The sequence below is a fragment of the Sminthopsis crassicaudata genome, chromosome 2, assembly GCF_048593235.1.
Source record: "Sminthopsis crassicaudata isolate SCR6 chromosome 2, ASM4859323v1, whole genome shotgun sequence".
Classification (NCBI taxonomy): Eukaryota; Metazoa; Chordata; class Mammalia; order Dasyuromorphia; family Dasyuridae; genus Sminthopsis; species Sminthopsis crassicaudata.
In genome coordinates this window covers 323,921,723-323,932,647 of record NC_133618.1, presented here as the reverse complement: position 1 = coordinate 323,932,647, position 10,925 = coordinate 323,921,723, and positions in this window count along the sequence as shown.

Sequence of the window (10,925 nt, the reverse complement as noted above, 5' to 3'; positions counted from 1 at the left end):
ATAAAACTAGTTTTGAACAGCTTGAAAGGAACTTAAAGTCCTTCAAAATCTAAGACATGTTTAATTCTTTTTGGTATATTATTTAGCTATTTCTCAAAATGACAGGTGATGCAGTGGACTGAGCACTAGAATTGAGCTAAGAAGATTCATCATCATGAGTTCATATCTGGTCTCAGCTATTCATTAACTTTGTGACCCCAAGCAATTCATTAAACCCTTTTTTTTGCCTCAGTTTCTCATCTGCAAAATAAGCTGAAGAAAGAAATGGTAAACCACTCCATTATCTTTGTCAGACCAGATTGAAACAACTCAACAACAATATTACTCATAAAGTAGAATTTTGCAGAGTGTATCAGGATCCAAGTCAAATATAATCCGGATGGAGCTATTTGGTCCTTTTTTTGGTTTTGCTCTTCAATAATTTGCTTTAACTGATAATTATGCTTAAATAAGTGACTTCAGGGGCCCAGAAGTAAATTATTGACTTACTTTCCTTTGTCTCTCATGTTCAACTCAATTACGCAGGACAAGGATCAATCCCTCTTTTTGTATTCCCAGCAGGTTTGTCCAGTGTTGAGAACAGAGTAGACACAAGACAAATGCAAATTGAATTGAAGCAATGGAATTGAATCTAATCAAATCAAATTACTCCAATAGAAAAATTGATTCAAATTCCTTGTTGTGACATTCAGGAAGGACTGAAGACGCTGGAAGATTCCCACAGATAGGTGTTTGAAAAGGAACCTAAATTTTCCTGAATCCTAAACATCTTTGAGAGAAATATGAGGAAACAGGAAAAAGACAAGCAAGTTCACTTTTGAAAAGATAAGAATAGAGACTGATAAAGACAAAAAGTATTTGGGGGTCAGTGGAGTTAAAACACATTCAGGCTGTTTGAAGTTGACAAGAAACAGAATGGCCCATGAGTCCATTGTTCATCACAAAGCAAGCTAATCAGCATTTCATCAATGGGACTAGTTCTTCATGTTACACCAGCAGAGTAGCACATGCTAGGCTGGATTCATATTAAATCTGATTTGTGATTGTTTATCAGAATACCCCTTTATTTTTTACCAGATGAGTATATAGTAGAGTACACATCTAGAGAAAGGAAGCCATCGATTTGGAGTTCAGCATTAAATATATATGAAATTCACTCTAAAATTGTATTTGTACACATATAGTATTAAAGATTTAATTGTAAAATCTATGTGCACATATAGGACAAACAGTTTACAATTAGAGATTTATAAACTATAAAAAAAAGCCTCAGTACTCTATGCTTGATGCCAAACCCCAGTCATACAGAATGTTTTCCTTTTCTTTTAATTTAAAAGAAAAACAGCAATCTAACATTGAGTGGTTTTTCTTAGAAAGAAAATGCTATCTTAAAATTTAGATATAATTTTTAATATTTATTTTATATAATTTACATTTATTTATATAATTAATCATTTTATATATTGTAGCTTGTATTTTATATTTTTATATTTTAAGTATAAATTTTACTTAAATAGTCAGAGGGATGAGTAAATTTAAAAAGCATTTATTGATTTTTCCCTATGTGTAAATACTGTGCTGAGTTCTGGGGATGCAAATAGAAAAGCAGTTTTCATTCTAAGGATGGAAACAAGACATATCACTGTTTTCAGTTGCAAGTTAAATAAAAATTCCCATAATTTTTAGGATGCAATAGAAAAATAGATAGAAATGCCTCTTCTTTAATATCATTCCCATTGATAAAATCATAACTATTTTTAATGTTAAACCGTCTGACAATGTCAAAGATTTGGGTGTTGAGAATTTTCTTTTCTGGGTCTTGATAATTATAGCAGCCACAGTTGATTCCTCAAACGATGGCTGTGGGATCCAGGCTGACAGTAAAGGGCCAGGATTCTTCAGTTTCGGGTCCTAGGCTGTCTACATTGAGGTGTGAAAGAACCTAGTAGTTGAGGTGATGTTGATGGTTTGATTTTCTTGGCATAGGTCACCTCTTGTCTCTCCCTTAGGCTTCCTTCATGCTTCAGTTATTTTGGTTTAGAATAAGAGAGAGAAACAGAAAGAGACAAAGAGAGAGAGAGAGAGAGAGAGAGAGAGAGAGAGAGAGAGAGAGAGAAAGAGAGAGAGAGAGAGAAACAGAGAAACAGAAAGAGAGAGACAGAGACAGAGAAGGAGGGAGGGAAAGGAGGAGAGAGAGAGGGAAGAGAGAAGACGAAAGATATAGATATATACATGTAAATATGCATATGTAGATGTAATATATTCAAACACATGTGTAATATATCATATATGTTGTATGTTTATATGTGTGCATATGTATATAGATACATGCATATATGCACAAACACATATATACAAATAAATATATATGGTATTTTTTTTTCTGTAGGTAGACATAAGCTCTCACAAGTACAAAAAGACCCATCCTTACAGTGTGTTATAAACATTCAAAATATCTTTCATCTGAACACTCAGCAATCCCAAGGACATTCTAATTGACGTTCATCTATATCCAGAAGAAAGGTAATGGAGTAATAATGGAACAAATCCCAGACTGGGACTAATTTATTTTGTAACTGTGGGCAAATCATTTTCCCTCTCTGAGCCTCAATTTCCTCATTTGTAAAATGAGAAAGTTGGACTAGTATGTTATAATCCCCTCTGTCTCTACTACCATGCCTATAATTTATATGTTCAATGCCACATTATAATTGGCTTGAGCTCACAATTTGCCAATGTCATCAGAAGCAGAGCTCAAACCTGAGCAAAACTTTTGGCCCTTGGGAGAATAAGAGGGGAAATGTTTCTATTATACCAAAGGGCCTGTTTTATTCATCATCTTCTATAATAGGGGTGGATTTCAGTGACTTAGAAGAAAAAGAACATGGGAAAAAGCCAAGAATTTAGATGCACCCTTTAACTCTCCCTTTTTAGTTCATTGCCATGTCAGGGAATTAAACTTTTCTATTTCCCTGCGTCTGACTCTATTGAGATGACTAGTTTAGAGGTATCACTTGTGCTGCATATACTGGCTGACTGAACACTGGACATCTATTCCCAGAAGCTCACAGCAGTGTTTTCCAACAACATGCCCAAGCCAAATCTTTTCCTCTTCAGCTTCCTTTTTCCTGGAATACTTCTTCTGGCTTTTGATGGTCCATAATCTCAAGTTATGCAGCTGTACAGCTGTTCAGCTGTGCAGTGAAGACCTCTGCAAATTAAAGGAAGGCTTTTTGGCAAACATGTTCCTGAATATGGAGAGAACTGAAAGCAGTTCAGTGTGTTCAGATTCTAGACCTAAAAAGGAAAAATATATGATAATTACATATATATGTGTGTGTGTGTGTGTGTTCAAAGTATATATATATATATTTTGTAAATGCCAGAATCCTTGTTGATTTCACAAAGTGATGGTTTAAACCCAATTTAGCCTAATTTGCATTTCAAGGCTAAAGAGAATGAGCTCCTTTATCCTTCCCTAAATCTCCTAAAATAAGAGCAAAAAGCTGATTATTTTTCAGCTGGAATTTATCCTTCCATATGTCATTTACACTCTGCTGCTCTGATGGAAATATATAGGAAAAATGTGCGTAATGAGACTACGTTTCCTATTAACCTCACTGTTTATAAACAAAGCTCTTCCTCCTAGAAGGAATGACACTCAAATTGTAGAAACTGATCACATCTCAGCTCATCTAAATCTACACTGCTAATTCAGGAAATGGTGACTATGAAGAGTTTCCATTTTTAAAAATAATCATCCCCAGATATGAGATTGCTTAAAATGTTTACCTGAATATTCCTAATAGGTGCTGATCCAGTGTTTGGTTAATGGATGACTGCTAAAGATCTACAGACCAGACCAAAAGATTCACTACTTGTTAACTCATCTGGATTTGCAGGAAATCTACTGAAATCTTCAAATGGACTCAAATACAAAAATCCTACAGCTCCAGTCCTGATCATTTAGCTGACCATTTAACTAATCACCTATCCTAAATTTTCATCTGCTAACTGTCAAGTTGACTTTAAACTAATCTATTAGTCACTCTCTAATTTTTCATCAACAAATATTTGCTCATTATTACTCTCATTGTAGGAAATGGTTCTTCTATTTTTCTGTTTCTCTGTATTTGTTTCTCTTTAAATATGTCTCTGTCTCTATGCAAAGTGTATCCCCCTGTGTCTTTCTGTATGTTTCTCTGTCCCTCTCTTTGTAGCTGTCTCTGTCTCTTTCTGTCTCTGTCTTTATGTGTGTCTGTTTCTCAGTGTCTATCTCTCTCAGTGACAAACTCCTTGCTCTCTCTAATCACTATTCCCATACCCAATCTGTTGCCAAAGTCTATCAATTTTACCTCTGTAGCATCTCCTATATATGTCCCCTTCTTTATTCTGATTTTGCCCCCACACTAATGCTGTCCCATATCTCCTCACAGTGTTACATCACCACTGCAATAGCCTGCTGTTTGGTCTACATGCCACAAGTTTCTCCAATATATCCTCCTTTCAGCCACAATTTTTCTAAAGTCCAGATCCAACCACATTATTCTATACTCAGTAAACTTCAGTGGCACCCTATTATATTCAAAATCAAATATAGAATGTTCTGGGGGGGGGGGTTTAAAGCCCTTCATAACTTAGTCTGCCAGGGGTTCCCAAACTACAGCCCACAGGCCAGATGCAGCCCGCTAAGGAAGTTATGCAGCCTGCCCGGTTATGGCAAATAGGCTGAGGGGCGGAGACAGAGTGTGAGTTTTTGTTTTTACTATAGTCCGGCCCTCCCACAGTCTGAGGGACAGTGAACTGGCCCCCTGTTTAAAAAATTTGAGGACTACTGGTACACCATAGCCATCTCTCCAATTTTCTCATATATACTTTTCCACATAATGACATTGGCTTCCTTGCTTTCTCAAACAGGACATTCTATCTCCTAAGTCCAGATATTTTCATTGGCTATCCCTCACGCTTGATTCCAAGTTCTTTCTCTTTATTTCTGCCTCCTGGTTTCCTCAGCTTCCTTGGAATTCTACTTAAAAGCCTACTTTCTACAGAAAGCATATCCCAATTTCACTTAATTCTAGCATTTTTTCTTTGGGATTACTTCCTATTTATCCTGCACATATCTCATCTGTACATTGTTAGTTATCTTCCTTATTATTATTATTATTATTATTCCTTATTATTATTATTATCTTCTATTAGTTTGTGAGCCCATCAAAGGCAGGGATTATATCACCTTTCTTTATATCCCCAGTATTTAGCATAGTATCTGGCATATAGTGGACACTTAATAAATGTTGATTGACTGATTGGTGGGCCTTTCCCTTTGTTTCTAATTCTTTGTTTAAAATAAAAATATATTTTTTTATAATTTCTTTTTTCCTAATTTTGAGGGGTCTAGACTTGGCATTGACATTGTTGGCTCAGATAATATAAATAATTTATTAACTTCTGGAATTTAGTCCATAGATGTTTTCCAAAATGGCTGGACTGATCCACAACTTCTTTTAATAGTATACCAGTGTGCTTAAATTCCCATGCCCCTCCAACAATTTTTATTTTCATTTTCGTCATCTTTGCTAAGATGATTATGAATTAGAACCTCAAGTTGTTTTAGTTTGCCCTTCTCTAATCAATAGTTATTAGAAGCATTTTAAATGAATGTTTATAACTATTGGATTTATTTTTTGAGAATTATCAATTCATATTCTTTGATCATTTATCTGTTGAGAAATGGTTGTCATTATTATATATTTAATTACATATTTTGGATGTAAGATCATTATCAAAGAAACTTGTTAAAAAAGATTTTTCCCCAGTTGTTTCCCTTTTAATTTTATCTGCTTTGATTTTGTTTTTGCAAAACCTTTTCAATTTTATGTAATCAACATTGTTTATTTTAACATCTATAATCCTATCTAGTCCTTGTTCAATTTAGAACTTTTATCTTGTCTATAATTATAAAAGACATTTTCTTCTTTGCTCTTTTAAGATTTTATATGATCTTTTATATTTAAGCCACCCCTCTCTAAATCTCTTGATAGAAATATTTTTATCCTAACCACTCAGATTCAAAACTTGCATTCATCTTTTTTTTAAAGCTTCTTGTTTTCAAAACATATGAATGGATAATATTTCAACACTGACCCTTGCATAGCCTTGTGTTTCAGATTTTTTTCTCTTTCTCTCCCACTCCTTCCCCAAATGGCAAGCAATTCAATTTCACTTGCATTCATCTTTGAGTCTCCTCTTTCTATCACCTCTACATCTAATAAGTTGTCAAGGCTTGTCAATTCTTTTTTCCACATCACATGAACACATCATATTCTCTCTATTCACATGTCATTTATTCCAAGTTTCATGACCTAAACAATGGTAATAACTTTCTTTTCTTGGCCTTTTGACAACAACCTTTCTCCTTTCCAATTTAGCCTTCAAAAAACTGATAAAATGATCTTGACCAAGTCATTAGAAAACCTTATCTGTTAAAAAATAAAACATAAACCTCTTAGCTTGATCTTTAAGGTCCAACATACACTTCCACCTCAATTCTATAGTATTCCCTTCACATATTCTACACGTCAGACAACCTGAATTAATAACATTTCCTTGAATAATTTTTGCTGTTTAGTTGTTTCAGTCATGTCTGCCTCTTCATAACCTCACTTGGGGTTTTCTTGGTAAAGATTCTAGCATGGTTTACCATTTTCTTCTCCAGTTCATTTTATAAATGAGAAAACTGAGGCAAACAGGATCAAGTGACTTTCTCAGAGTCACACAGCTAGTAAGTGTCTGAAGTCAGGTTTAAACTCAGATCTTTCTGACTTTCTGACCTAGCTGCCCTCCTTGAATAATAGCTTTCCTTTATTATCTCCATGAATGGATGATTCTACCATGCCTTGGAATTTGCTACTTTCTTGTAAAATTCTGTTAAAATCTTTCCCTTTTTTCATTGTTCATATTTTTTTTTACTATGAGAGATGTGACAATCTCTGCCCTTTGACTTTACTCTGAATCCCTATGATTCAAAAATGTAGGCTACCTAGAACCATCACTTCATGGTTCCTCAGACTCACACATATTATCTTTATCTCTATGTGTCCCTATCCTATTCTTTCCTACTTTTCAGTTTTGACTTCTTGAATCCCCGTTCTCTATTACTAAACTGTCTTTCAGATTATACCTATGTTCTCCTTCTGGAAATTATTTTGCATAATATATTTTGTATTTATTTATATGTGTTACTTTTTACTCCATTCTCCATAGAATACAGGATTTTTGAGAATACGGGCTGATTCATTTTTACTTTGAATCTTTGGCACCTAACAAAATGCTTGGTATAAAATAGGCACTTTAAATAATTTTTTGTCGAATTTAAGTCAACATTCAATATCAACATCTACTTGTAAAGGTGAGGGTTCTTTCTCAGGGAAATTCTTTCTCAGGAATCTCTCATCTGACCATCAGTCAACTCATTGTAGCTAGAATATTAATTTGCATTCTATGTTATATATACTAGACCAAGAGTTGCATATGATTCAGCCAATCACAAGATATTTCCTATGTGACACTATCTGCTTTCATCCAATGGATTTTCAAACCTATTCACACTTAGTTTACTTTGATTGATTAAAAAATTAATCAATTTTTATTAATCAAATTAATTAATCAATTAATCAAAATTAATCTATTTGTGTAAATAGATCCCCGGAAGTGAGGAAAGTAAATTTTTTCTCCTGAAAAAGTGAGTTCATCAGAGCTATCAGAACTAGGAACAGAGGTCAGGAAATGTGTGGGAGCTGTAGTGGGAGATGCAGTATCCATCCACAAACAAGATACACTAGAAAAAGGAAATTTTAAAAGATACAATACACTGATCCTCAGAGCCTAGCAGAGAGCTATACCTAAAGGGAAATTCAGAACTATACTAAAGGGGAAAAAACTGGTTGATAACCGATAGAGTGTACATTTGTGGGGGCTCATCACTGACAGTACTAGAAACATCAGACACTTAACAGTTACCTTTAGAAGCCCGAATAGAGTAGGATCAGTTTCATTTTGTAGGTCCAGACCACCAATTTGAGTGGCATTTGGGGGAGTAGCTTCAGAGAGGTTGCAAGGAACTCAACTGCTTTGATCCCCATTTTTCTCCAAATTCTTTCCCCCATAGCGAGTTACTATAATAATGGTGTGATATCACATTATAAAAAGAAAAAAGAACAATTTGTTTAAAAAGAAAAAAAAAAAGGCTAGTTAAAAGCCTCTAAACTCTTGTCTCACAAAGCAATCCATGGTTTTAACCCCGAAGTTCAACATAAAGTCTAACCTAGTCCTATGCCATTGCTATTAACCTAAGACCTTCTCTGGAAAAGTAGGTTAATTTGCCCCTTTGATGAACACATGTATTTTGATGTGAGCACAAGCCTTGGTATTCACCAGGAATATTAAATCTTCAAAAAATATGTTGCTGCTGGTCCTGGCAAGTGAAATATTCTTACTGTAGCTCTACATTTAATCCACAATCTAGCATCACAAAAGAGAAAGGGGAAAGCCTAATGTTTACAAGCCACAAGAAAATGAGTTAGGTAAGCCTTCCCTTATTTCTTTTTTCTTTTCCAGCTTCCCCCATGCTTCCTTTAAAACTCTCACTTCCTGGAAAAGTCTCTCTAATCTCAAAGTTTTGTGATAAGGAAGTCTACTTCTGAATCAGTTATCTATGCACTTTTTACATTGAATTACATTTGTCTGTCTTGCCCCTTTCCACCATAAACTCTAAGCTCTTTGAGGACAGTGATATGTCATTAAAAAAAAAATTTGGATTCCCAATGTCTAGCACAATTTTTAACATGCAGTATAATAGTTTATAAAGGAATAAAATTGAGGCATAGCCATTTGAATTTGGGGACATGAGAATGACTCAATGAAGTTGGTGATTTAAGAGGATTAATCCAAAATTTATGTATGTAGGTTGAACTACAGGGAGTAGAAATTGTCATCTAGGAGATTGATTTCTTGTTGATCAATTTATGAGAGATTCCCCCAAGTATTTCTTCAGATTCTAGGAGGATTCTTGGCAGACAATAGCAAGATCCTAGATCAGTATAACCGTGCCACCTATAACACCCCTCCTGATATTCAATCTCCCCTCGTACTCCACAAAGTGACCAAGAATTAATGCTAAATCAATTTGGTTCAATCTGGGTGTCCAGAAGATACAGGCAAAAGGAATGTCTTTAAAAAAAAAAAAAAAAAAAAACTTCTTTGTGGTAAGCATGGGAAAATGAAGTTTCCTGTAGAAGTAGGGTTTTTGTTGAAGATATGTAAAGTTATACACAAGATTGGGAGATGAGGGAGAGTTCATAGTTCAAACTGTGATTTCACTGGTATAGAGAACTACCAATCAGGAAACCACCTTCACGATGCAGATCAGCAATTTGTCTATAACTTATCATTGTCATATCCAAATACAATCTTGGATATTATCCAGGTACTGATCTCTGCCAAGGAGTGATAACCCCAGATACTACACAGAAACTGATCTCTACTGAGAATTTACACTGAATATCATAAAAGTATCAATCTCTGCCAAGGAGAAAAAATCTTGGATACCTGCCAAAGAGAAAGCAATCTCCTGGTCGGTCAGACTTTTTCATTTCTCACCCAGAACAAAAGAGAGTTGTATCTTTGATAGGTTGCTTTTCACCCAGCCCTGGGAGAAGTTCTTCTGTGCTATGTAGGACTGGAAACAGAATCATTGAACTAAAGACTTTGGGATAAAGCAGAATCAGCAAAAGAGGGATATTGATACGGAGAGATTTGCTCAGATTTGCAAGTTTAGTTGTGGTGACTGAGTTTCCACTGATGTCATTTCCCCCACCAGAGGTTGAAGATGACCAGAATCGACAATTTTCACAATGACTTGAATATTAATGCAATAATAATAAAAATTAAACCTCTCCTTTTATTACCACCTCTGCTTGCAGAGGTAAAACGTTTAATAATAAGAGCTAGCCAACATTTATATAGGATTAAAGGTTTGCAAAGTACTTCAAAAATATTATCTCATTTTTATCCTCAAGGCAACTCTGGTAGATGCTCTTATTATTCTCATTTTGCAGTTTGGGAAACTGAGGTAGACAGTAGTCATATAATTTGCCCACAGCTGGTATATATCTGATGCTGCATTTGATCTCAAGTCTTATCGATTCAGGGTGTGGAACTTTATGTCTTTTTCTATATACTCCTTACTATACTGTGCAGTTCAGTACAGTAATAACTTAGATTTATTCCAAAGTTTCTCCAGGTCTAATTATAACTCATAATTTAATCTGTCTTTTAAAAATCTCATACTTATCTTAAAATTATGAAGATCACAACCTCTTTCTTACTTGTGAACATGCTAGTGAATATCTGGGAGTTTAAAAATAGGTAAATAAACCATGTTACTCCCTTCCTTCCCCCCCCACTCAATAAACTCTAGAGGCTCTCTTTCTCCTCCAGAATAGAATATAAAAACTCTTCTTAGTGTTCAAAGCCCTTCATGACCCCTCCTCCCTACTTTTCCAGTCTTCTTAAACTTTATATCCTCCCTCCCCCCACTTTCTCTGTGATCTAGTGACACTGGCCTCTTTGCTATTTCTCAAACCAGACATTCCATCTCCCAACTGCAGGCATTTTCACTGGCTTTCCTCAATGCCAGGAATGTTCTCCTCCCCAAACTCCACCTCCTGGCTTTCCTGACTTCCTTCAAGTTCCAACAAAAATCCTAGGATCTACAGGAAACTTTCCCAATCTCTTTAATTCTTATTCCTTCCTTACATTGATTATTTCTAATCTATCATGTATATAACTTACTCATACATAGTTATTTATATATTTTCAACAAAAATCCTACCTTCTAAAGGAAACTTTTCCCAATCCTCTTT